General features: G+C 45.6%; 1 pseudogene; it reads left to right on the plus strand.

Moving 5' to 3' along the window:
* Positions 1–711: 711 nt before the first annotated feature.
* On the plus strand, positions 712–5600 carry LOC123138592 (uncharacterized; annotated as a pseudogene).
* Positions 5601–24567: the final 18967 nt, after the last annotated feature.

Here is a 24567-nt window from a genome sequence, read left to right on the forward strand (position 1 = left end):
CCCTACCCGCCGGTCCTCCTTCCCCATCCTCCCCCCTCGTCGCCGCCCAAGGAGGCCTCCGGCGAAGCCCGCGTGGTCTCCCAGGACGGTGGCGGCGAGGATCTGGCTGCTTCGCTCCGCGCCAAGGGCCTAGGGTGCCAAGCGGTGGCGCCATTTTCTGCGGCGAGTTGCATCGCGGGTTTGCCCCAGTCTCCTCGGTCGCGAGGGCCGCTAGTGACGGCGGGCACTGTCGCCGGTCGCAGTGGTGGGCCGGCCTCCTTCCTCAGATCTGAAGGCTACTTCCGTTCCCCTCCCAACGCTCCTCCCCGCCTGATCTAGTCGCCGGCGCCCTCTGGACGCCAGATCCGTTGAAGGTGGGATGCCTGGAGTTGCGGACTTGGGCCGGGAGAAAGTCTTGGCTGGTTCTCTGGCCATGGCGGTGGCGACACCGCAGGTACCGTTCTTCTCCTTGGATGCGTCGTTGAGGTCTATTCCCTCTCCCTCCCACTCAATTACTCGGGTGAAAACCCTAGTCTTGTCAAGACTAGACAACAACGGCGCGACGTGCGTCGCCATCTTCTTGAAAGTGTCATCTTGGGTATGGTAGGAGAGTGCAGAGGTGTTGCAAGGTGGTTGTTGGGTTGGGTGCGTCATCAGAGAGGGAGGTGTACATGGGCTCGAGGGACCAGTGGACGACATCATTAGTGGTGTGGTGCTTCATCTGACACATTGATGGCGGCGGATCTCGGCGGCATGGCGCAGTGGAGACCCAGCGTTCGATGCGTGGAGATGGACTCGTGCAGGAGGAGGACGTTGTCTGGCGGCATGGTGGGCTCGATGGCAGAGAGGCCTAGCAAGGTTGATGCGTCAGTATCATCTCTGAAGATGGCTCGGTGGAAGACGGTGGCGATGACACAAGAGAATGCGTCGGACCGGTTTGTGCCCCAAACCCGGTATGTCGGTTGGTTGGGGCCTCCGGCTTTTGATGTTAGGCTTAGATGCGATGTCTGTTTGGTAATTGGCTCAGGCATTTGGCACCCCTTCATCAAGGGGTTAGGAGTAGCGACATGTATGTTGCCAAGATGGTGGCTTCGGGGTAACTGATGTATTACTTTGTAAGGTCTCTATGAATAATTAATAAAATAGCTACATGCATCATTCAGATGCAGAGGCAGGGGTATATCCTCCTTTTCCAAAAAAAAAGCTAGTTGGGTAAACTTGCATACACTATGTAGGTCCACAAATTTTACATAGCAATACTTAAGAATCATAATTATTTCCCCCAAGAGCTGGTGCTGGATCTGCTGATTTAACCATTAACAAATGAGCTGCAAGGATGCACGCTTGTTGGCGCCAATGGTCAAGCATACACTGTTGTATGATCCCGAAAATAAAATAAAAAATGTGCTGCAGTAGTGTATTTATAAGTTTAATTGGCAGTGTACCCGCTGGAGATTCCCTGAGCAAATGTGCTACCTTGTGCGGTACTTGAGTTTTGTCTTCGCTAAAGCAAGTTGTATAATCTGCAGATGCTCAGGACCACGTTATCGATGATACATAAATCTTCTTATGATTGCAACAAGTCACCAAACTACCTCCTGTGCCGTCTGAAACATAAACTGAGTACTAACAAAGTTTCTCAAAATATGAATTGAGATAAGCCCATCAATAAGTACAGCCCTGAAGTCCTGAACTGAAAGGACGTTTTGCAGACTAGCAAGCATGGAATCAAGAGTACATACGCAAACATTGCAACATGACTTTGAGCGTCAAGGCAAAACCGTCTAGTAGCAATTCCTGCTTAGCTCACCAATCAATTAAAAAGGCCCAAAATAAAAAAAAGGGATAATATATATCATGTGATTATAATCTACAAAAAGTACAAGACAATATTTGCTTATTACATCCTCTCTCGTTGTTTTGTGGGTCCTGCGATATCAACTGCTGGTGACGCGAAGGAAGACAAGTGGTATCCTCACATCTTCTCTTAAAAAGGAAAATAAATATGAAACCCACATCACCCAACGTAACACCAATAACTATGTTATGGCATCTCCAACATGGATCCACTACAGGAAAGACATATGTAGCTAAGTGTTTCAAGGTACACCTCCAAGCCGAGTACCCTGAATAAAGCACGCGACATAAGTGGATCCTCGGCATATCATGGGCTAAGCCAAGCATAGCTAAAATTGCGTGTTTGTTCGGACCAACCGCTTGAGTTGGTGACTCCCCGTCTGCCACACAACTTCAAGCTCGAGCAGGCACCGTCCCCTCCGCGGCCGCTCACCACCTTGAGTACTATATCGGCAGGTCGTTGCCTTTGTCGTAGGGCTTGTAACGGCTCGAAGAAATGGAGCGCCACCAAGCATGGCGCTCGGCGGCCTCTGCGAACAGGCACTAATGCCGCCACACATGCTTGTTGACCCGCCCCACGGCCTGGGTATTGCACCGGTCGGAGAGAACCAAGGAGTCCGACACTCAGCGCCGGCGCCAGCTCAATAAGGAGCTCCTCCAGCGCGCCATCGTTTAGTTGAGAGTGTTATGCCCGACTCAAGAACAAGGAGGACAGCGGAAGGCAGAGGCTGAAAGGTTGTGCCGCGAGCACGATGGTGCAGCCAGGGATGTATGCCATGACGACGGCAATGTCGGAGATGTTGGTGGCAAGGGCGTCAGAGGCTATGACTACGAGGTGACCATCCGGTTCGTGCATTTTAGTTTACATAAATTCTGTTATGTTTGGATTAATGAACACGTTCGTACGCTGTTCATGGACAAATGAGTGCGCTCTCTGTTGAAGTTTTGCGATGGAGATTTCTTTAGGCGAGAGATTTCTTATAAACATGAGGCATTAACATTGAATGAACACTTGGGAGATACTAGTGTGTTTAACTATTAGCCTTCCATCAGCTATACTGTTCACACACTAGCTGACTTTCCCATGGCTTATGTGCAAGTTGTAGTTCAAAAAATAACCTATGATGTACCTGCCTTTTACAAGTCTACATCCAACGGGGGAGAGGATTCGTGGTACATAGGGACGCGACCAAATAAATTGTGGGTCCTCTGATTGCCTCGTGATATAGAAGTTGGTTTGGTCTTTGCATGTGCTTTGACCCTTCATTATCTTAGATGGGGTCCATGCATGACAGGCTGACAGCTTCTGCAAGCTCCACCTATCCCGCCTCGCATGCTTTTTCTTTTGACTTTCAAATTTGAACATATTATATCTTTTGAACCAGAAGTCCAATTTATCTTTTAAATTTTACATTCCATTTATATCTTTCAAATTCGATTCTATTATAACTCCGCCTATGTTGTCCCAACATAGCCGGTCCCAAGCTCGTGTAAAGGAGGAGGGTTGTGATAGGCTTGGCGAGCCCACGTAAAAATTTAGCCACTCTTATGGATTTGAAACTCAAAAGATTTTCGATGGGGTGTAACCCTTTCAGCGACGCGACGCATCGGAACCCGGTTGTGGTGTCATATGTGCAAGGGTCGGGCCGTCACCCGCCTGGTGGCGCGCCGTATCTTGATCCGGATACGGTGGCAAGTGAGCGAGGATCAGGTCGTCGCATCCTTACTGGCGCACTACATCGGCGCCCAGATGTATTGGAAAATGAGCAAGGGTCTTCGCATTTGACTCGACGAGTGTGAAGGGTAAGGAAGCTAGCCAAGCCTATGAGGATTCACATAGATAGCTGGAACGTAGGGTCTCAGACAGGAAAGCTTCGGGAGCTAGTTGATGCAGCGGTGAGGAGAGGTGTTGATATCCTTTGCGTCCAAGAAACCAAATGGAGGGGACAGAAGGCCGAGGAGGTGGAGGATTCCAGCTTCAATCTGTGGTACATTGGGACAGCTGCAAACAGAAATGGCATAGGCATCTTGATCAACAAGAGCCTCTAGTATGGAGTGGTAGACGTTGAAAGACGTAGGGACCGGATTATCCTCGTCAAGATGGTAGTTGGAGACTTAGTTCTCAATGCTATCAGCGCGTATGCCCCGCAAGTAGGCCACGATGAGAACACCAAGAGGGAGTTTTGGAAAGGCCTAGAAGACATGGTTAGGAGTGTACTGGTTGGCGAGAAGCTCTTCATAGGAGGAAACCTCAATGGCCACGTGGGTACATCTAACATAGGTTTTGAAGGTGTGCATGGGGGCTTTGGCTATGGCATCAGGAATCAAGAAATAGAAGATGTCTTAATCTTTTCTCTAGCCTATGACATGATTGTAGCTAACACCCTCTTTAGAAAAAGAGAATCACATATGGTGACTTTTAGTAGTGGCCAATACTCTAGCCAGATTGATTTCATCCTCTCGAGAAGTGAATATAGGCGTGTGTGCGTACACTGTAAGGCTATACCTAGAGAGATGTTGTAACTCAACATAAGTTGGTGGTTGATGACTTCCGCTTTCGCATTCATGCCCAGCAGGATAAGCGTGCCAAAGTCGCTAGGACGAAGTGGTGGAAGCTGAACGGAGAGGTAGCTCAAGCATTCAAGGAGAGGCTCATTAATGATGGCCCTTGGGATGAAGGAGGGGATGCAGACAATCTGTGGATGAAGATGGCGACTTCCATTCGTAAGGTGGCCTCAGAGGAGTTTGGTGTACCTAGGGGAAGTAGATGCGAAGATAAGGATACCAGGTGGTGGACTGATGATTTGCAGAAGGCGATTAAAGAGAAGAAAGATTGTTTTAGATGCCAATACCTGGAAAGGAGTGCAGACAACATAGAGAAGTACAAAAATGCGAAGAACACCGCAAAGCAAGCTGTCAGTGAAGCAAGGGATCGGGAGTATGAGGACCTCTACCAACGGTTAGGCACGAAGGAAGGCGAATGGGACATCTATAAGATGGCCAAGATCTGAGAGAGGAAGATGAGGTACGTTGTCCAAGTCAAATGGATCAAGGATGGAGACTAAGCATAGATAGCGGGAGTACTTCAACAAGCTGGTCAATGGGGAGAATGAGTGTTCTACCATTGAACTAGACGACTCCTTTGATGAGACCAATATGAGTTTTGTGCGGTGAATCCAGGAGTCTGGAGTCAAGGAGGCTTTAAAAAGGATGAAAGGAGGAAGACGATGGGCCCTGATTGTATCCCCATTGAGGTGTGGAAAGGCCTCGGGGACATAGCGATAGTATGGCTAACCAAACTTTTCAACCTCATTTTTCGGGCAAACAAGATGCTAGAAGAATGAAGATAGAGTATATTAGTACCAATCTTTAAGAACAAGGGAATGTTCAGATTTATACTAATTACCGTGGAGTTGAGCTGATGAGCCATGCAATGAAGCTATGGGAGAGAGTCATTGAGCACCGCTTAAGAAGAATGACAAGCGTGAACAAAAATCAGTTTGGTTCATGCCTGATAGGTTGACCATGGAAGCCATTTTCTTGGTACGACAACTTATGAAGAGATACAGGGAGCAATAGAAGGACTTGCATATGGTGTTCATTGACTTGGAGAAGGCCTATGATAAGATACCACGGAATGTCATTTGGGGGGCTTTGAAGTCCCAACAAAGTACATTATCCTCATCAAGGATATGTGCGATAATGTTGTGACAAGTGTTCGAACAAGTGATGTCGACACTGACTTACCGATTAAGATAGGACTGCATCAGGGGTCAGCTTTGAGCTCTTATCTTTTTTGCATTGGTGATGGATGAGGTCACAAGGGATATACAAGGAGATATCGCATGGTGTATGATCTTTGCGGATGATGTTGTGCTAGTTGAGGATATATAGTCGGACGGGGGTAAATAGGAAGATAGAGTTATGGAGACAAACCTTCGAATAAAAAGGGTTTAGTCTTAGTAGAACTAAAACCGAGTACATGATGTGCGTTTTCAATACTACTAGGTGTGAGGAGGATGAGGTTAGCTTTGATGGGCAGGTGGTGCCTCAGAAGGACACCTTTTGATATTTGGTTTCAGTGCTGCAGGAGGATGGGGGTATTCATGAAGATGTAAACCATCGAATCAAAGCTGGATGGATGAAGTGGCGCCAAGCTTCTGGTACTCTTTGTGACAAGAGAGTGCCATAAAAGCTAAAATGCAATTCTATAGGATGGCGGTTTGACCCGCAATATTGTATGGCGTTGAGTGTTGGCCGGCTAAAAGGCAACATGTTCGACAATTAGTTGTGGCAGAGATGCGTATGTTGAGATGGATGTGTGGCCCCACAACGAAGGATCCTGACTGGAATGAGGATATATGAGATAGAGTTGGGGTAGCACCAATTGAAAAAAAAGCTTGTCCAACATCGTCTGAGATGGTTTGGGCATATTCAGCCTAGGCCTCCAAAAGCTCCAGTGCATAGCGGATCTAAAGCGTGCGGAGAATGATAAGAGTGGTCGGGGTAGACCGAATTTGACATTAGAGGAGTCCGCTAAGAGAGACCTGAAGAATTGGAGTATCACCAAAGAACTAGCCATGGACAAGGGTGCGTGGAAGCTTGCTATCCATGTGCCAGAGCCATGAGTTGGTTACGAGAGCTTATGGGTTTCACCTCTAGCCTACCCCAACTGGTGCTGGCCTCTCCTCTTTTGTCGTTCCTACTGGGTGGTGACTGGCATGGGGGCTTGCCATTCCTCGAAATAATGGTGGTGGTCCTAGTATAATTCTCACATCAAGGCAGCGTTTAGCGTGTCTGCTCCTCTTCGATCTGGCCATCAGATGTGTTCTGGGTATTCTGTCAGAGACCTTCTCGGATTGTCGTATGAAGCTCCTGGATATCTGGATAGGATGGAATCCGGTCGTGCACACACACATCCACCCGTGTGGCTTCATGACTGTGTGGCACGAAGCATCGCTAGTTGTTGAAACGATGGGACATGTCGGCATCTCGATTTCCATGATGTACACTGTTGTGGAGAAGGTCATGGTGGCTGAGATTGGAGGACCAGTGTTGGCGGAGGGGTCCTTCGAGGAGCTGAAGATTTTCCTTCACAGGGGGCGGTGATCTAATTTGGATCTGGTAACTGTGAGCCTCGTGTTTGCTGATTTGCAGCAGCAACCTTGGCAAGTGGGGGCAGCACTGGAGGAAATTAAGTTTAGTGGCGCTCCTAGAGTGCTGAGTCTTGACTTTCAGGGTGAAAATCTAAGTTCTGACATTCACTGGTTGTGCCTGGCAATGGCCTTGCTGAAGGAATTATTTTGAGAGCTCTTACTTTCTCAGGGTGAAAACCTAAGGTCTTCGATCGGGCGATGACGGCGCTTGTGCACTGTTTCCTTCCTTGGAGGTGTGACCTTTGGAGAACTTTTTGTATTTCGGGTGTTGTCTTTGGTTGTAGTTTGTTGGGTTGCTATTGCGAGGAGTTAATTACCGTGGCGGGGCCTCTTTTTCATTTTCTTCTTCTCTTTCTCTTTCACGCTGTGTGCATCCTAGATGTCGTTCGTCACATTTTGTTTGTGCAGAGGCTGGGTGTAATTGGTATCTCCGTGATACTAATATATTCCCTTTATAAAAAAAGTTGAAATCATTATTAATTTTAGTGGTTACGGAACAATTTATTATGCAAGTGTGACCAAGTCTTTATTTCCTAAACAGATTGCAATGGCTGATGATGAGCACTATACTGCAACTAGGGTGAGGTCACATCCCAATCCACTGACCGAATGACGGTTTTAGCAACAATGCTAGATATATATAAATCTACAAATGTTTTACTGAACTTTTCAAACCAATCCTCTTCTCCCCTCGGAATTCAACTGGGGTGGGCCCCTTCATCCTCCGATTATCAATCATAATTCTCCACATCAGCTTGTTTGTAAATAATTGAAGTAACATTTTGTAGATGTAGTATTACTCTGTTTTTAGGCATCCCAAGCCATGAGTCATATTAGTTAATCTATTCTGATTAAATTCTACATACATGTACGTGTTCAATGACTTGCTTGTACACACGAACTGTGCCACGGAAGATTCCAAACTACGGCATCATTATGTATGTATTTTCAGCTGGGATGTTACACATATATTCAAAACTGCAAGATTGAACATAACAAGGTTGCATTTATTAACTGTTAATCCCTCTATATAAAATTATAAGACGTTTTTGTAGTCTAAACTAGCCTAAAGAAAAGTCTACAAAAACGTTTTATATTTGGTTACAAACGTAATATTTGTTTAGTTAATGGGAAGGTAGCAGTATGTTTTCGGGGGTCTTATCCTTAATGACGTACGTCAGTACAAAAATGCCGAGTCAGATTGGTGTGACCTCTCCGCAATTACTCTACCAATCAATCGGTCCTTTTGTTGGTTGAGTTATTTTATGACAAGCCTTAGGTCGTCATGTTTAGGCAGCTAGTAGCAATATACTCCATCCGTCCTATAATATAAGAGCGTTTTTTATACTACAAAATGCTCTTCTATTATGAGATGGAGGGAGTAGGTACTAACTCGTTGACGGTGAGAACAAAACGACTCACCAAATCATATAGATTATTCTTACTTGATCGATGAATAAAACATGGACCCAAACGACGAGCACACCTAGCCATGATAAGATTGCATTTGTTAACTGTCACTTGTTTGTTGTACTTATTGTGCGCATGACAGGGGATGGCCAACAACCACAGATCAACCCGGCAATCCGACCCATGGGTGGCCATGCCCATGGGCACCCGAGCCGAATGGGTAGGGTATGGGTCGCCATATTCACCCATGGGTTAGCCCGATGGGTAACCCGATTAGTCATGGGTAGGGTATGGGCATAATGTTTTTCCCGTGGGTCACCCGATGGGTCACCCGATTAATATTAATGATTAAAATATTATATTGTGTGTGGACGTTTTGGTGAAGATACTTGCTAATTATAATTTTCTTTAGAACAGCTCAACGCTGCCAGTAGCTATGCAATGTAGCACAACAGCAGAGAGCTTTCTTGTCAACGCACGACTACTACGCCAACAGCCCAAACGAGTTCGGCCCTGAATCATTTCTCTTGTGCACACAACATATGTATATGTATAATGGGCCAAGTTCTCAAAACAAACGATGGGCCTAAGCATTGTTCAGCCATCTCAGCCCATGGTAGATATGCAGCATGGGGCACTGGCAAAAGTGGGCAGACGCAGCTAAGATTAGTACCACCTCGCCCAGCTAAGGAGAAGTGCGGCTTCGGCATCACTATAAAGGTAGCAGGTCCACTACTAGTTCCTTGCGCTCGGCCATGTAAATATACGTAGTACTATGCGCGACTTGGTTCGCCACTATAAAAATACTACTGTAAGCCAAAATTAAAACTAATAATAATTTTAGTCATGCCCGATGGGTGCCCGATTAGGTCGGGTAACCCGATGGGTTAGGGCATGGGTCTGATCTGAGATCCGTGGGTAGGGTCGTGGGCGCAAGCTTGACCCGATAAATGGTTTGGGCATGGCTCTCTTCGAGGTCGACCCGGCCAAACCTGACCCGACTGCCAGATCTGCAAAATAAAAAAGAACAGATTACATAATCACTTATTCTCGCGTACATAATCACTTTCATCTGAACTACAAAGTGGATAATAAACCATGGTGTGTAGACATAAGAGCTGCACGATGTCTGAAGTTATCTATCACATTTGATTGTCGCCAAGCTGCGAATGCAGAATAGCAGACGAAATGACGATCAACGTCATTTCCTGCAACTATTTCCCTTTTTTAGAGGGTGTGCAACTGTTTCCATGACCACAATGGTCGCCTTTTTGTTACTGGCTTTTGGCCAGCTAATGCGCAAACCTTATTCGGCACTTATGGCACTGTATTTAGGTGTTTTTGCCAGGTGGCACACATTCTCCTTCTTTTTTTAAGACATTCTTCTTCGCCGTTTGATTCACTTGGGCCCGTCTTGTTAAGCGTCTTTCGATCGAAAGCTCTTTTCCGGCTGGGAAGCTTCAGGCTGGTTTTGGGATGCTTCTGGAAGTTTTTGGTCCGGGTTTTTTTTATATTGTTTTTGCTGGGTTCATTGTTTTCCTTTTTCGGTTTCTCACTCTGGTTTAATTTTTTTCTTTTTTGTTCAACCTTTTTCATATATATTTTCAAACCCGATTTTTTTTACCAAATATGACTTTTTTCCTAAATTGTGAAATACTATTAAATTTGTTGACCATTTTAAGTAATCAAATTTCATATTTCTGAACTATTTCTAAAATTTAAATTCATTAACTTTTTCTCAAATTGTGTGGACTTCCTTTCAAATGTTTTAAACTCTTACCAATTGATGATATTCTTGTCTTCAAATTTTCTGACATTTTTCTCAAGTTGCGTGAACTTCCTTTCAAATGTTTCAAACATTTTTTTTGCCAAGTGAGCCAACCTCTGGTCATGGCGCCACAAGAGCATTTCCTATTCGTCACCTTGAGTGGTTGTATGTGGCGCTTCGCAACTTGGAGCAGACCCACCCCCCTCAGCTCCGGGCCAGCACATTTACTCTTTCTTTGTAAGCTTTATTCCGTATTTGGGATGCTTCTGGAAGCTTCCATTCTGGGTTGTTTCAATCATTTTCTCTCTAAGGTTTTTTGTTCGTTTTATTTTTTTTCCCTTTTTCAGTTTCTCACTCCGGATTTACCTTTTTTCCCTTTTCATGTCTGTTCTTTGTTCATCATTTTTCATATATTTTTCAAATGCATGTAGTTTTAAGAATTGTTTTTAATTTGTGAACTTTTCTCAAATTGCATGCACTTTCTTTCAAATGTTGTGAGCCATGATCAAGGTATGAACATTTTTAAACAAAAATAATGAAGTTTTTCCAAATTCATGATTTTTTAGAAATTTATGAAATCTCTCAAATTTATGAAGCTTTTCAAATTGGCAAAAAATTTAAAATCTTGTCAACTTTTTAAAATTAACAAAATCAATTCAAACGGAAGAATCTTTTCCAGATTCATGAGTTTTTTGGAAATCAACGATCAGTTTGGTCACCGGTCAACTGGTCAAACTTTTTTGAGGCAAGTGAGCGAGGCGTGAGCACTAGTTCTGTTCCTGCCGCTACATGAGCATTTCGTGTTATTCTTAGAAAATGCAACACGGAAAAACGTAGCTGTGTAGTTTCCTTTTGCTCTTCTTCTTTTCCTTCTCAATTTTGTATTATTTTTTAAACCGCACACGTGGAGAAATATTGGCCTCACTTCGGAATGTTGATTGTGGCCGAGGGTGGTGGTGGTGATGGTGGCCGAGGGGGTGGTGATGGTGGTGATGGTGGTGGTGGTAGTGGTGATGATGGCCGAGAGGGTGGTGGTGGCCATGAGAGTGGCGACGTTGATTAATTTGCCGATGACCTCGTTTGAGTGGTGGTGGCCGAGAGGGTGGTGGTGCATGCCAAAGATTGGCTCGATCCACAACATATACATGCTATGTTTGTGGTGATTTTGAATCAAACATTGTGTTTGAAGTGATGTCTTTTGGGCGAACTTCGCATGTTTAAATGCGAAAAACGCGGTGATGAAACTTTGTCTTATGACGATTATTTCTATCCATGCGTTCATTTGAATGAATTTAAGATATGTATTGTGTAGTGTTTGAAGTTGGTGTGGCTAGGACACGAAATTGAGACTGTTTACTCCACTAACTTTTAGTGAATAGGCTAGGTGCGGCCATCGTTAGCGGAGTACCGCTACGGCCTGAAGGTGCGACGCAACGGTAGCAGACGGGTCGGGGCAACGGTAGGAAGACATCGGGGCGACGGCAGCAACAGTGGGTCGCGGCGCTACGGGCCGAAGGGGCGACATAGTGGCGGCGTGCGAGACAGTGCATACGTGGGGGCCTCAGGCGGCGACAGGAGACCGCGTGCCACACTCGCTACAGCCCAATAGGGCGTTGCAGCGGCAGCACGAGGGTCGGTGAAGCCACATGGACGACCTGGATAGGACATCCTCGGGGCGGCGGTAGACTGCGAGCCGCGATACGACAGGCCCGAAGGGGCGACACAGCGACATCACGCTGGTCGGTGCAATCACGGGGAGAACCACGGGACGGTGGCGCTGTGGCCCGACGAGGCGACGCAACAGCAGCCTGATGCTCGATCGGTGTAGGGGCACGCTGTACTCCGGACGGTCTTCACGGGACATGTGGAGGCACGCGTAACCAATGTGCCAGGTCGGGTGCACGACGTAGATGAGGCGGATCACGGCGGCGGGCGGGTGATCAATCCGATCACGCGCGAGGTCGGTGATGCCGTTTCGTGGAGGCGGGGTTGTCTTGGAGTCCCAGCTGAAGCCGGCAGCGACGGACGACATAGGAGGACATGCAGACTAGTGCTTCAGCAATGGCTCGCGGGCGGTCAATACAACGTCGGCGCCCGGGCAGTAACGCCCGCGCGGCCAACGCAACAGCGGCACCCGAGCGACCAGGCACGAACTGGGGAACGCAACAACGTGCGGACGAGAATGTACATGCGTGGCTGAGGTGGGAGGTGATGTAGGAGACCCGATGGGAGCAGGGCGGTGACGGCCGGCATAAATCGACGAGCGGACCGCCGCGCGATCGGTGCCTGTGTTGGGCTGCTTGTCACAACCCTAGTCAGTGCTTGCATTAGAGTGATGCATGATGTTTAAATTTTTCACAAACTTGAAATGGGGATGGCATAAACCCCAGCACAACTTAAACCAACTAGGGTTTACTAAATATTTTTCAATGAACCTGAAATGCCCTTCAAAAATGTTCATCATTTTTGTCTTGGTCTAGAACCTCTGCCAAAAATGGTTCACATTTTTCTAGGTCACCTTGGGTCACTGAATTAAATCATAAGTTATTTGCATTTGGGCAATTAAATTCTATAAATTATTTTAAATGTCCAAATAATCATGAAAGGAAATGAGGGCTGTTGGAAATATTGCATGTATGTAGGATCTGATGTAAGTCTTGCTGAGTACTTTTGTAATCATGTTTGCTTAATAAAATGTTGCAGAGGAGAACACTGGCCCCTCCGATGGGTTTTATGTAGATCTCTATGTTGACGAGTAACTTGCCGCCCAAGTTGTGACCCTGAGCTTGTGAAGGGCCTTTGTAGATAGACAAGCTTCCTCAAGCCTTCTTTCTTTCTAGTTGTCTGTACTCAGAAAAGTTTGCTTCCGCATGTGCTTGTATATTTGTATGACTTAAGTGTCGGGTCGTGTGAGCCCTACCTGTATGGATATGTTATGTATGGCTCTCTGGAGCCTTTAAATAAAGTACTTTGAGTTGTAGATTTTTGTTGTGATGTTATGTTGTATTTGCATACTAGATTATTGTTGGCGCGCGTTGCTGCGCCCCTCTATTTCTACAATGAAATGTTATGAATTTTCTTAGATATATGAAGAAATGAATTTGCCTAAACCTATAGGTTTTGTTAGCACAATATATCATATGAATGTCTTTTCTAGGGCTAGAGGAGGTAATGTTAATTGGTTTGCTTGGGAAGTGCATATATAAACATATATTAATTGGTAGTCAAAGTTAACCGGCATTCAGTAAAGCAATGTTGTAGGACTGGGAAATTTTCTTTGATCTAATGTGCTAAAGTTAGTTCGGGTTTGTTCTAAACTTTTGATTATTCTTTTAGTGAAACGCTGAACTTTTGAAGGTAAATGTTTTGTAATTGATCAAGCACATAAGAAGGCAAACGCCAGGTAATGCTATTTGATTATTTTGTGAGACTTTGCAGCTAGGCCAACTGGCCAAGCCTAGACAAAGAAGTGCAAGTAGATCAGGAGATCCAGGAGGGACATACCTCTCGACTTTCTTCAGCACAATTACCCACGAGAGAGAAAAATCAGAGGCTGGAGATGAAGAACGGAGTCTACCCAGCAGCACTTCTTCAATGAGCAAACTCTATCTTCCGGCTAGCACTCTCCTTAACCAAAAATATACATATAGTGAGCGGAGAACTGAGCTGAACATAAAGTTACTACTGCCACGCAAATGCTCTCGGTTATATTGGTAGTTAAAGAACACACAATCAGCAGCTACATGCCTAATCCTGGCAGATCACGAAATCCCTAAAAATCAAGCATACGGCTACCTACACCACAGGAACACAGGGTCGGAATTCCCCAAACAGCTTCCAGAAATTTATGCAATGAGGTCAGCGACGAAGAGATCAGAGGAACTCGCGTCCCCGGCTGTACCTCGGAGGAGGTGTGATCGGTGGGCGGGATCCCACAGATAGGTCCGTCAGGCATCGGACGCATGGCGAATCTGGCCTGCCAGCTCGGCGCGGTCGGCTTGCTTCGGCTCACCATCCTGTACATGCTCGAGAGTGGCGTGGATCGGGCGGCAGGTGTTGGTGGGATATGGAAGGGGTTGGGGAAGCGGTCAGATCGATTGCAATCGCCGCCGCCGTCGTCGTACGCAGCATGTCGCTCGCGGCTCGCTTCACACACAACGCTTCAGTGCGTGATATTTTTTCCTTCAGCCGCAGATATACCAAAGGCCCAGTAGGCCCAAATAAGGGTAGATGGCCAATTTTGTTACTGGAGCAGCGGCTAAGCCCGTGTAGCTCTCTACAGTGCGCAACTTAAGCCCAGGCGCAACTGTAGGTAGATTCAATGGCTAGAGACGTCCACGACTACAGATCGACGACCGAAAATGCTGATAGACGGAGAAGGCTGGAACAATGTGCGGTTGTAATATATCTAAATATCGAGCATATTGTGTGTATGATTTGAAATGCTTGGTATGTGTGGGACCCGACAACCTAGTTGTTTATTCTTGGTAGCCTCTCTTATCGGGAAATGTCTCCTAGTGCTTCCATTGAGCCATGGTAGCTTGCTACTCCTCCGAAACATTTAGGTTGGTCGGCATGTGTCCTTCTTCGTTCCTGTGTCTGTCCCTTCGGGTAAATGTCACGCATTGTTTCTTTAAGTCCTTGTTGCTTGCTACGACTTGGATTCATACGTTGTTGATATCGACCGTTCGTTGCTGGGTCATATATGACTGTCTCTGTAAATTAATGCCACCTTGGGTTAACGAATAGTCATGTCATCCCAGGTTCTTTGTCATATGGATGCTAGCGACACTATCATATACGTGAGCCAAAAGAAGCAAACGGTCCCGGGCCAGGTAAGGTGGCATCCGTCGGAATATTATGCGTGAGGCCGCAAAGTGATATGATGTGTTACATGCTAGATCGGTGTGACTTAGGATCGGGGTCCTGACATCGCCGCATTGCGCGAGGCCGCCGGGTCGGTGAAGAGGCCGACTGGTCGCGCCGGTGTTGGCGTAGAGACATGTGGTCCATGGCGGTGGGCGGGCGACACAAACCGATCTTTGATTGAACAACCAATAAAAAAAGCCGATCAAGGCGGCCTGCAAGGGAGAAGAATCCGGATCATGAGATTGGGAAATGACTCTCTAGGACAACCGGTCAACACAACCGGAGGACGAACCCTAGGTACGGGCGGCGCGGCCCTCAGGGGCGGTCAAGGAGGCCAAATGCTCAGGAGGCGTCGCGGGGCGAAATCAGGGAGCAGCGACTACGGTTTTTATCGATTTGGCTGATACCATGTAGATGTGCATGCTCTAGCTTATGCAACCAAAAAAGGGATTTGATGGAAAAGACTAGGCAGCACATTTATACGTCTACACTCCTCCTCACGTGTGGCTCCCTTAGACTAAACGTGGAACGAAAGTGGACTGCAATTTAACCGCGCCAACCGGGTCTTGAACTCAAAACCTCTTGATTTCGATACCATGTTTAAAGGGATAAAGTGATTGACAGAATATGATGGTTGTATATTGCTTGAGATCATTTTGAAGTACAAGGCAAAATGCAACAAATCCTACGATATTCTATATTTCTTAAATAAACATTATACTCAACAAACGAATTGCCATTCTGTTGCTGATTATGCAGATCAAAATGCAGTGGAGAAATTGGCTTTAAAAAGCACTCCTGTGAGCTGAGCAGCCTGTTTCACCTTGAGAGGACACCAGACAGTACCAGTACCTATTCATTTGCTCATAGACCGTAGACAGTGTTTCATGCAGTTCACGCAGTTTGCAGTTGGTGTTAGAATAAATCTGAGACGCTCCCTTAATCTACCAATGACCAAGCAATCAAACAAGGCACGACACCGGGATTTGTTAACGAGGCTCGCCGATATGGCTACATTCTTGAGGTCTGACTACGGGCGCTACTCCTCGTGGCACCGTCACAATACCGCACATCGGCCATCCGGGTGCCGGCACACGCCGCCGTCTCCCCCTGCATGCATGCATATGCTATTATGCCGACGTAGGTTACATTGTGTGTTTACCATCACTATATATGAGAGGCTAGGACACAACTTCCACTTTGTCTACACACAGTCCAAAACCAGTCCAACTGTAACCTACCTTGTATAATAATATTCGACATAATTCTAACAAACTCCATCTTGGTGGATATTCTCCACCATCTTGGATTCATCTATGCGTCTAATCTCCATGTACATTGGACTTGAGATACGCCATGAGCACCGTTGCTACTCCCAGACTCCATATGACTCCATCTGCAACTGTATTCCCTTCTCGTCTTCTTCAAAGTCAACACTAGAGCACAATTAAGTTCCTCATTACTGTACCTTGTGCTCCCAACTACCGGAGTATCCGACAACGCCATCACACACCGACAACTGATCTGTGTGAAAGTGTATAACTCACATATTGGACGCCACATATAAGAGTTACCTGAACTCAACATCACCACTCTTTCTTGATCGTCTGTCTGAACTGGAAGGAATTTCAATGTCCCCCCTATGTCACTCTGAGTCAAATTCACAGTTGTCTCACCCTTTTCCCGGATAGTCTCTGACATGTTCCACAGCTATAGCACTCCGCCTTCATCTGTACTTGTCATCTGCACTTTGCCATGTACACTGAACACCACAGAATATACAGCCATGTACTCTCTCAACTCTAGACAATTTCAAACTTTTCGTCACTTTCTCAGATTCTTCATGGTCAACTCCTGTCCATCAACAGGCACCGATAGACCCAGTCACCAACTTGAATCCGGTACTCGTCAACACTGCTACAGCATCCCTGACACAATTTGTCTGACCACATGTCTGACCACTAGTGCCTTGACTAGTCGCTGTGTCCCGTGCTTACTGCACGCCTCACAGCTATTACCGCGCCGAGCCTCTGCTGTCCTGGTCGAGTCTCTGGTGTAGCTAGCCCACACTGCATCAACCCACCATCGATCATCACCGACCGATGCCGAGTATCACGTCTCCATCAAACCACTAGTACCCAGTCCGATCCACGTGTCTCTCGCTATACCCGCTGAAATAGGCTTCAACCCTCCATACATTTATGCCGTAGCCCCTCCATCAGCACAGAGTGAGGTCTTCCACTAGACTCTAGCTCCACCTTCAACATGACTTCATGTAGCTGGCCGTGCTACCCTACGCCCTATCGACTTCAAGCTCTCATGTGTACAAGGCCTTGAATCAACCCCACGCCATAGTCTTGTCGAAGCCGCACAAGCCCGCAGGCCTGCACCACGTGTTTTCACGCCCTAGAAGTTGGCCACCATCAGCATCACGATTCTATGCCATCGTCGCTGAAATCACCGCCGTCTTCTGCTTTGACCGACATCCCCGTCGATCCGTCAGACAGTCCAGTCCAACCCAGCCAAAATTATTCGACTACAACCATGCTCCACCCTACGTCGTGTCCGCCCTGCAGATCTTCGTGCCTTGCTTAACGCCCTATGTATGCATGATCATGCCACGATGCGCTCTAGACTCCTCCAAGCCTTACACGCACGCCATCATCCTTGCCATGCGCCACAGACCCTCACGCTGCCATCATAGTACACAAGCATGTACACAAGAAATAAAAGCCAAAGTCCCCCACAGCCTTCCCGTGCACTTCACTGTGAAGATCAATGAAAAATATCCAAAACTCCACCACCACGTGCTCCTGTAGGTTTATGTCAACGAAATATGTATATGGCAACTGTGTGGCAGATTGCAAAACTGCCACACGATCTCATCAACGTCGGTTTTGAATCTAGAGGACATGATCCCGCTTGGCCGCCCCCTGTTATCTCTCTCCCTCATCCGGTCTAGCCGCGCTACCAGGAAGGCTTCGTGCGCCCGCGCGATACGCTCGGCACCGGCCACGCCGGCAGGCGTCGGTCGCCGGCGTCCTTGCCCGCGTCAGCCCCTTCTCCTTCCCTTCCTCCTCTCCATCTCCTCCCTCCTCTCTTTGCGCCCGAGCTCGTGCGGATGCAGCTCCGCCTCCCGGCCTCCCTCTGATACTCCTTCAAACGCCCAACCATGCCCACATCGCTCCGGCGACCCAGCCACCCCCGACGATCTGAGCTGAGCTCCGTCGCACTCCACCCTGCATGCTCTTGCTCTTGGTGGTGCAGATGTGAGTTGGGGATGGTGACCATTACCCCTTCCCTAGTGTTTGCAAGGGACTGCAGCAGCTGGTGGTTTGCATCGCCGCACACCCGCGCTTGCTTGGTATGCTTAGACTACAGGATTCTCGCAAAGTCTGACGGAGAATTCTCCATGTCTGAAGGGAGGATTGTGTTCTCATTCACCCCCACTGTCCATCTAGAAGGCACGTTGAGTTCAGTTATCAGTGTGTGTCAGCGATTTGTGTAAAGATTTTTCTTGTTTGACCACATCATCATCATTGGATCGGAGATTTGTCTTACTAGTTTGCTACAGCATTACAAGCACGCATGGCTAGCTTCTGGTTCCTTCCGTTATATGCTTGACTGCCAAATGTTATTTGGATAATTGAAGGTGTAGAAATCGCTCTATACATATGTCAAAGAGAAATAATGATCAAGAATGTAAGATAATCAGTCAGAACTGCATGTAACATTGTGTCAAAGAGAAAGAATGGTCAAGAATGCAGGAGAGGAAATCACAGCGGCAACATCCACTAAAGAATGTAAATACATATTACTTTACTTCAGTGTATTGGTGTTTTTGCAGAAAGTTTGTGGGATATGGTTAGATTTCTCTGGAGATTCCCCTGCATTATTTTCTCTCTATCTTGGAGTTGAGTTTGCCTGTAAGGTCCCCGCAAAAAAATGAGTTTGCCTATTAGGAGATAGAGATCATCAGTTGTTGATCTGGGGTGGTGGTGTGTTGTCTTTTTTTATCCTGTCATCTTTAGAAAATGTACCTAGCTAGGTATCGTGATTTGTACTGGTTTTGCAAGAATTAACATGTCCGTTTCAGAGTTTATGTTTCTCTTATGTCTGAGATGCATCTCATGTTTGCTTCAACAATCTTGTCTGCAACTTTATAGATTGTAAGATAGAACCGTAGGTAACACCTGCGTCAACAACATTGTAAATTACTTGAAGCAGGTGCGTTAACTTAGGCAGACTGGACCAAATAACTTTATGGACCTAGGAATAAAAATATTCTTAAAGTTGTTAAAACATACCCGGTAACTTTTATCGGTATATCATGATAGTTTACGAACTAAGGACCTGATAACTTACATGCAACACCATGCTAAATTTTACTATAGTTTTTTTAAATAAAAACACACCGATAACTTCTATGTAAATATAGCATGATAATTTATGTAGTACATTTCTGATAAATTATATACAAACACCATGACAACTTTGACCTGTGGGATTTTTTTATTGAAAACATACCATCAGTAAGTTTTGTGTAAATATCATGATAATTTATGCATTGCTTATCCTACATACAAACAAAGGTGGTAACTCTTAACCGGGCAAAAGAAGTTGAAATATACCCTCGGTAACTTATGTGTAAATAGCATGCTAATATACACACAAGTGAGTTGATAACTCGCATACAAATACCACGGTAACTTTTGACCCCGGAAAAGGTGGTTGGAAACATAACCACAGTAAGTTATGTGAAAATAGCAGAGTAATTTACAAACCGCATATCTGATAACTTATATACAAACAACGCAATAACTTTAACCAAGGAGGTAAAAAAATTGTTGAAAAGTACCCCCGATAACTTATGTGAAATAATACAATAATATACGAACTGTATACCCGACAATTTGCATACAAAAATCATGGTAACTTTGATCAAGTGGAAAAAGGTTGTTGAAAAAAATAATCTCGGTAATTTATGTGAAAATAGCATGATAATATAAGAACCGCGTACCCGATAATTTATGTACAAAACACCGTGGTAACTTTGACCAATGAAAACAATTTATTGTTGAAAACATAACCCCAATAATTTATGTCAAAATAGCACGATAATGTAGAAATTGCATAACCAGTAACTTACGAACAAACACCGCGGTAACTAGCTATGACCAAGGGGAAAAAAGATAGTTCTTGAAAAACATATCCTGGTAAATTATGTGAATGTAGCACGATAAGTTGCATACCCCACGGGTGGTAACTTTTGACCCTATAGCACACGTACAAACACCGCGGTAACTTTTACCAAGCAGAAATACTTGTTCAAAAAATAACCCTGGTAACTTATGTGAAAATAGCACGGTAACTTGCACAAATTAGGCTTGGTAACTTATGTAGCCCATGCGTGCTAATTTTTGACCCAAGAAGTCGTCGGAACATACCAACATGTGATCTAGTTTCGAAAATCGCATGCTACGAATCTTTATGTGAAAACCGTTTTCTCATCGGACCGATGATTTGAGCCACAAAAGAATATTGAATTTTATATTATGGAAGAATCTAGGATGACGTAAGCTTTTCTCCTCTAGCATAAGTATATGCATGTGTATGTGATGAAGGGTGAAAAACCCATTTTTTATGCCCCCGGCAATTTATGTGCAAATATTATGATAAGTTGCATAGAACAGGCGTGGTAATTATGTAGACCAGGAGTGATAACATTAGACCTGAAAAAAAGTTGTCAAAACATACCAACATGGGATCTAGTTTCGAAGATCTCGTCGTGAGAAATCATTTATATGAAAACGATTTTTTGCATCGGACCGATGATTTGAGTTACAAAATATTTTGAATTTTTAGAATATGGAAGAATCTAGAATGACATCAATTATTTTTCAATCTAGTGCATGTATGTAATTAGAGGAAGGAATGAATGTGAATGAAGAGTGAGTCACTCTAATACATGCATGAATGTAATTATATGGAAGGAATGAGGTGTGTGATAGTTTCGCTATCTGGCACACATGTGCCAAATATCACAATCCTTATGTCAATTAGCTTTCCCTATCTTCCCCTCCTATGGATGGCACTAGTCTCCATTGCGTAGCTCTTTTTTTCACAAACAAATCACGTGCCATTTGTCACCTCGTCAGACCCCACCGCTGCCACCTCCCACGCGCACCATGCTCCTGGGCCATGCCTGCGCACGCCACCTGGGCATGTGGCCTTGCGATTCCTCCGCGTGCCACTGCAGCAGATCGGTGCGCGCCACCACCTTCTATCGATCAGGTTGAATCTAGTGGACTCTAGCTGCAGCTGATTCCGTCGAGAACTTGCATGATCCCGTCGCCACCGTTTTCGATCGCTTCGTACGCGATCATCTTCGATCGCTGCCGCACATACGTCGTGCCTCCACATCGGCCCGTCTTCATCTCCTCTAAATCTACTTTCACGGCATCCTCGAAATCTTGCTCATAATATCATTTCTTAGAATAAATCCGAGATGCTCCATTGATCTATGGATGACCAAGCAATCGCGCAAGGCACGACAACAAGATTTGTTAACGAGGTTCACCGATATAGCTACATCTCCGGGGCCTGACTACGGGCGCCTCTCCGTGGCACCATCACAATACCGCACACCGACCACCCGGGTGCCGGCACATGCCGTCAGCTACCCCTACACGCATGTGTTATTATGTTGGCATAGGTTAAATCGCGTGTCTACCCTTACTATATATGACAGGCCTAGGATACAAGTGTCCTAATAGGACACACCTCTTACCTTATCTACACACAGTCCGAAATCAAGTTCAACTGTAACCTACCTTATACAATAATAATCGACATAATTCTAATAGTTGGTATGATGCGCGCGTTTGTGGAAATAAAGGAAGGAGTAAGGCGCTCGGGGCCGTTCCTTCCAGTCGCACCGGATTCAGCAGTATCTGTAACAGCAAAGTTCAATGAGGAGATGTTTTTGCACTAGACTACGGATGATAAAAATCGAAATTTATTGCTTTATCTTTTCATGTCACAGAATGTTCACTCTGTCTTTGTTCAGAGGCGAAGACTAACCTGCATTTTGTAGCCAGTTTTGAGCAGATCAGCAGCTAGTTATACTCTCTGTACATCAATGAGTCATTACTGTTCGACCTATATATGCTGGGAAGAAGAACTGCTTCTGCTGCAGTATTATGGTTCCACTTTTTCTGAAGATCGGTGCTTGTTATAGCATTTGCAGAAGCCACTCTGTAAATATATAAGAAAAAGAACAAGGATACTTCTGAAAAACATAAATTTGGTTCGCTGCTGATCTCAAGATAGTGGTCAGACAAATGAAAGTTAAGGATGCAGAGTCCCGTTAGGTTAGGTGTCATTGACTGCGTGCACAAGGCAAAGCTGGCATTTGGGTTCTGGACAGGAACTCATGATTCAGACAAATGACAAAAGATGTGTAACAGAGATGCGTGACTTTTAAATTCAGTGCCTGAAGTTCTTTAATTCTCTGGAAGTCCGAAGTGTAGTGATGGGTAACTTCGCGGTTAAGTTTCGGGTCAGGTCCAAAGCTGTTGGGTTTAACTGGGCTCTGGTGGCGGTTTATGGTGTCGCGCAACCCGAGCTTAAACCGGAGTTTTTGGCAGACCTTGTCCGAATCTGCGGATCCGAGTAGCTTCCAATTTTAGTTGGAGGTGACTTCAACATCATTAGGAGGAGAGACGAAAAGAATAATGATAATTTTGATGGCAGATGGTCGTTTATGTTCAATACCATTATTGAAAGCTTGGATCTGAGAGAGACAGAGCTTCCCGGTAGAAAATTTACCTGGGCTAATGCTTTGCCAAATCCGACATATGAGAAGCTTGATCGAGTCCTCGCGAGTGTCGAGTGGGAATAGAAGTTCCCTCTCGTAACTGTTCAGGCTCTCTCGCACGAAATATCGGATCACACACCTTTATTCATGGACTCAGGACAGCCAAACCACGTGGGAAACAAAAACACCTTTTCTTTCGAGCTGGCATGGTTTGAACGAGAAGGTTTCTTGGATCCGATTGCTAAGGAATGGGCTAAGGATGCAGGAGGTGCGACTTCTGTCGAGCGTTGGCAGAATAAGATTAGGCATTTGAAAAGTTTCCTACGGGGATGGGCTAAACACCTTAGTGGGGTCTATAATGTTGAAAAGGAAAGGCTCCTCTTTATGATTCAGACCCTAGATATAAAAGTCGAATCCACGATCTTGCAAGCCGCAGAGCTCCAGGATAAGCTGGATGCGGAGATGAGGTTGAAAGAACTTCTCCGCGACAAAGAATTGAAGTGGGCGTTGCGGGCTAAGGTCCGCAAAGTGGTCCAGGGGGACGCAAACACTCAATTCTTCCACTTGATTGCTAATGGCAAGCACAGAAAGAAGAGGATCTTTCAGCTTGAGCAAGATGAAGGAACCATTGTAGGGCAGGACAACCTGAAACTTTACATCATCAAGTATTATAAGCAGTTATTTGGACCTCCGGAGGATAGTTGTGTGTCCCTCGATGAGTCCAGGATTGAGGATGTGCCTCAACTAACTGCTAATGATAATGATATTCTGGTTGCCCCGTTCTCTGAGAAGGAGGTGTTTGATGCTATAGCGCAGATGAAAAACAATAAGGCTCCCGGGCCCGATGAATTCCCGACGGAGTTTTACAAAAAGTGTTGGCATATTATGAAGGGGGATTTGATACCAATGTTCCATGATCTTTTCTCTGGACAGCTTCAGTTATTTCACTTAAATTTTGGAACAACAACACTGCTTTCTAAGAAAACGGATGCTGTGAGAATCGAGCAGTTCAGGCTGATCTGCCTTCTCAATGTTAGTTTCAAAATTTTCACCAAGGTTGGGACTAATCGGCTCACACAGATTGCGCATTCTGTGGTGCAGCATTCACAAACTGCTTTCATGCCGGACAGAAACATCCTAGAAGGGGCGATGGTCCTTCACGAAACGCTCCATGAAATTCACTCCAAAAAATTGGATGGAGTCATTTTTAAGGTGGATTTCGAGAAAGCGTATGATAAAGTAAAATGGCCATTCCTACAACGGGCATTGTGTATGAAAGGTTTTGATGAAGCATGGCGCCGCCAGGTTGAATCTTATACGCAAAAAGGGAGTGTTGGAATTAAAGTGAATGACGAGATACGTCATTATTTCCAGACACATAAGGGCCTGAGACAATGAGATCCGATGTCCCCTATCCTGTTCAACATTGTCGTTGATATGTTGGCAATTATGATAGGAAGGGCTAAGGAGGCTGGTCAAGTGGGTGGCCTGGTACCTCATCTCGTTGACGGAGGTGTGTCCATCCTTCAGTACGCCGATGATACAATCATCTTTATGGAGCATGACTTGGCCAAAGCAAGAAATATGAAGCTAGTGTTATGCTTATTTGAACAATTGACCGGGTTAAAGATTAACTTTCACAAAAGCGACTTGTTCTGCTTTGGTAGAGCCAATGACGAATAAGAGGCCTATAGGCAATTGTTTGGGTG

Source organism: Triticum aestivum, chromosome 6B (genome assembly GCF_018294505.1).
Source record: "Triticum aestivum cultivar Chinese Spring chromosome 6B, IWGSC CS RefSeq v2.1, whole genome shotgun sequence".
Lineage (NCBI taxonomy): Eukaryota > Viridiplantae > Streptophyta > Magnoliopsida > Poales > Poaceae > Triticum > Triticum aestivum.